Source organism: Canis lupus, chromosome 31 (assembly GCF_003254725.2).
Source record: "Canis lupus dingo isolate Sandy chromosome 31, ASM325472v2, whole genome shotgun sequence".
NCBI classification, from domain to species: domain Eukaryota; kingdom Metazoa; phylum Chordata; class Mammalia; order Carnivora; family Canidae; genus Canis; species Canis lupus.
In genome coordinates this window covers 20,866,269-20,870,498 of record NC_064273.1, presented here as the reverse complement: position 1 = coordinate 20,870,498, position 4,230 = coordinate 20,866,269, and the positions used below count along the sequence as shown (strand labels likewise).

At 35.0% G+C, this 4,230-nt stretch overlaps 1 long non-coding RNA gene across 1 annotated transcript; it reads left to right on the top strand.

Moving 5' to 3' along the window:
• LOC112661573 (uncharacterized) lies at positions 1–2,278 on the top strand. Its single transcript, XR_003137804.1, has 3 exons — positions 1–129; positions 1,231–1,291; positions 1,964–2,278. It is a non-coding gene; the product is annotated as an uncharacterized LOC112661573 (long non-coding RNA).
• The last annotated feature ends 1,952 nt before the right edge of the window (positions 2,279–4,230 follow it).

Genomic DNA, 4,230 nt, shown 5'->3' with positions numbered 1-4,230 from the left:
CAAGTCTCATTGATTTTTGTTACTAATTAGAATGCATTGAACGGTCTCTCTGTAATCGCTATCATATTGGTTGCTCACAGCAAGGCTAATGGAGGGAACTGCTCAATTCAGGAAAAGTGTGTTTGTAAAGTATGTCATTGGTTGGTAGGACAAAGGCAATAGAACTCTTGTGTGTGCTTGAATACATTTCTGGAAAATTACAATACATTATATTTTAAAAATTAAGAATGGTTGAAAGAAGGAAGACTTGGTTCTCTTCTATGTGGGTTATTTCTTAAAGGGAATATCATCTTAATCTGTGTTATATAATAATTCATGAGATGGTTTCTTTCATATCACCACAGCAAATTTCAATTCATAGGATATTTGCTTGTTCACGTGACCTAATAATAGATGACATTCTCACTTTTATTAAAAATATGAAAATGTAAGCTTTTATCAGCATTCAAAAAAATAACTTCTCTGTGTTTTGTTAGAGAAAATTTTAAGCTCAACTTCTAATGGGTCATAGTAACCTTGAAACCAGTTTTGTGTTTGTTTGTGTGTGTCACAGGGGTTGAGGGAGGCAGTTCTCTGCTGGTTATTTTTCTGAGATGGACTTAGTTTCTATCCCTCCCATCTCTCAGAGAGATACTGATATCCTAGCAGTTTGGTCTAAGATTTTCTTTATTGATAGACTTTTGTGGGGAAAATGAAGCCAATGGAACTTTAGTCTCACTCAGATGTGGCTCTAATTCTGGGTGGGGTTTTATAGTAAGTAAAAATAATGCATAGATTTGCTACAAGCCTCAGGTTCATTCTGATGGCATGAAGATCTTTTTTTTTTGTTTTCTACCTGTAGAACAGGTTCTGAACACAAAGAGATGAAAACTAATATAAGGCATTTTTGGCAAGTGGCATATCATATATGAAATCATCTCATTTCAAATAATAATAAAAGTGGCTATTTAGTCACCTACTGGAAGATGTAGTATTGGTTGGATTGTAAGACAGTGGCTCCTGGATGCGCAGAACCAACATTACCCAGGAGGTTGTGGTAAATGTGAATTTGCAATCTCTCTCCAGATCTACTGAATCAGGTCCTCAGAGGGCAGGGCCCATTTTTCTGAACCACTGCTCAACAGGAAGAGACATGAATGAGCCTTAAAATATTTATAGAACATATATATGTGTGTGCTTAGTGCTAGATTATTAACTGATTTTTCTTTCACATAATGGTCATCTATTTAGGCATTGAAACATCATTGTGGTCTGCCTGAATTCATCTGAATGGTACAGGAGAAGAGAGATGGTAAATAAACTCTTGCTTTTTAAACTCAAATGTCCCATTTCAGGATGTGAGGGAAAATAATATATATATTATATATAATTAATAAAATAATATATAAATATGTATTTATATATTACATATATGTATATATACACTTAAAGTGAGAAAGCAGGATCATTTTAGATATTTGCTTTGAATCTCCTTTGAGTTTCATGTCCAATAAGAAATAAATGAATCTTTCCAATGTGAAGAGGAGAAGGCCAGAAAACAGAGTTCACTGGTTGGTGTCCCCTTCATAGGTAGTTCTGAGGAAAGCAGAAAGAAATTACTTTGGAAATTTCATTAGATATCATGTTTCTGTCTTTACTATGGGAAATGTGTGGCATGTTAGAATTAGAATTGGAATCATAAGTATTATACAAAGAGGAAAATACAAACTTTCAGTAAATGTTGAATTTTAGAATGTCCTGGTGCACTGATTGCACTGGAGTTTTTCCTCAAAATGAAGCATCATTTATCTTCACAAGCCAAATTGTTTTATTATATGGCATTGTGATAGACTGCATAATGGCCCCCAAAAACATGTATATCCTAATGCCTGGAATCCCTGATTGTTTCCTCATTTGGCAAAGAGGATTTTGCAAGTGTGGTTAAATTAAGGATCTTAAAATTTGGAGGTTTTTTTTTTTTTAGATCAGATGGGCCCTAACCATAAGTGTTCTTATAAGAAGGAAGCTAAGGAAGATCTCACATAGAAAAAGAAAGCAGTGTGATGACTGAAGCAAGGTGCTGCATTGCGGTCTTTGAAGATGTGGGATGCCACAAGCTAAGGAAGACAACAAACCACTCTAGAAAATGGAAAACTTTGGAGAAAGGAACTGTCCCCCAGAATCATCCAAAAGCAAAACCCTGCAGACATACTGACTCTGGCCTAGTGAATCCTATCACAGACCTTTGACTTCCAGAACTGCAAAAGAATAAAACTGTCTTGTTTTAAGCCATTAAATTTGTTACAATGAAAAGATGATAACAGATCTGTCTCGTCTAAGTTTATAAAACACTCAAATCTGTTTGGTGGAATTTTTGAATTTTTTCTTTCCAGTCTGATTTCTTAATTTTAAAATGTTTCTACAATAAGAAGGTTAGTGTTTACTTTAAAATACATTAAAGTATTATTTTTAGGAAGGAAGTTTTGTTTATGGGTGAATACAAATGGGTCAGGATTCTCAGAGCAGCAGAACTGATTTGTTCGTCTCTGGTCTACATGGCATGTGGATGGCTGAGGCTGGAGAATCTCTTAATTAAGTAGCTTCTTTACATGTTGGATTCTTTGGTACCCATTTGTCCTTCTCTCTCTTCATGACATAATATCCTTCTTAGTCCCTCTATGTCCAAAGTCTTCTTACAATATAGTGGTTGAAGGAAAGGTAAACTTTGAATATGATGGCTGGCTTCCAAAAGGCATAAAAAATGAAGCTACAAGACCAGGTAGGAGCTATGCCTAGAACTCTCTCGGTGTTATTACATGTTCTATTTGGTAAAGAAATCACAGGATCCTCTGAGGATTGAAGGTTGGAGAAATAGACTCCACCTTTGGATGTGGACATGGTGAGGTTACATTGCAGAAGAGTATGTAAAATGGGAGACAGCGCAGTCATCTTTAAAACCCATGATTTCACAAAAGAGGAAATTTTTAGAGAGCCAGAATCTGATGATATTTTTATAGGCTAGTCGAGGGAAGGAAAGACAAAAGTAATTAGTGTGTTCTTAAGGTAGAATTGTTTCATTACTCCTTATTTATAGCCTGAAGAAAACATTTCTATAATTATACTTTTCTCTTTGATCATCCCACTGAGCAGTTTTGTGCATAGTTAGCTAGAATTTTAACATGCCTGATATAAGGGAACAATTATTCTTTTTTTTTTTTTAGACTTTAAGTTTCTTTTTTGTTTTGTTTTCTTAAGATTTTATTTATTTATTCATGAGAGACAGAGAGAGAGAGAGAGGCAGAGACACAGGCAGAGGGAGAAGCAGGCTCCATGCAAGGAGCCTGACATGGGACTGGATCCTGGGTCTCCAGGATCCCGTGCTGGGCTGAAGGCTACGCTAAACCACTAAGCCACCCAGGCTATCCGGGAACAATTATTCTAATTGTTTAACCACAAAACTATATGGTTAAAATGTAAAATAATAAAATAATACATTGGTTCAGTATATATATATATATATATATATATAATTATATATATAATGTATTATTATTTATATACATAAATAAGTGTGTGTATATAAATATATATTTGTATTTATATATAAATATATATAATTGGATATAATATTATGCCTCCAAATATGAGATATTTGATGTGCTAATTATTATTGAATGGAAGATGATATATTTGATATGCACCCTCAGGAAACAGGTGAGAGTTAGTTAGAAGCCAGACTTTAGCAAGAGTATTAAAGTTCAATCAAATCATCAGGATAATGTCAGCGAGTAGCCGGCACCTAGACAAGGGTATATCAGCAATGGGCTTCTAGAAGAGAGCATATTTTGAGAACCTCGAGGACATCTAGAATTTCAAAAGTAAGAATGTTGAAATGTCCCTCAGATAGGGAAAATAGCAAGAACAAAAGCACAGGGTTGTGAGGAGTCTGGCCTCCTCTTTCATGTTACTGAATATATCTCCTTTCTTTTGTACTTTTACTCATTTTTTTCAGCTTTAGTAGGGCATTTTGATTTTCTTTCACTCTCAGCCATGCTCCCGACTCAGGAAATTGACACTTGTCAGGTTCTTCCCCCATGTGTCCACATATTTTGGTTTCTTCCCTTTTCAACTCATGGTATAGTTTATTATTTTCCTATTGAAGTCTTCCCTGAATTCTTTACTTCAAAGTACAACTCCTCCCCAACCCTCCCCCAGCCCAACATTAACTATCTCTCTTTTCTTCTCATTTTT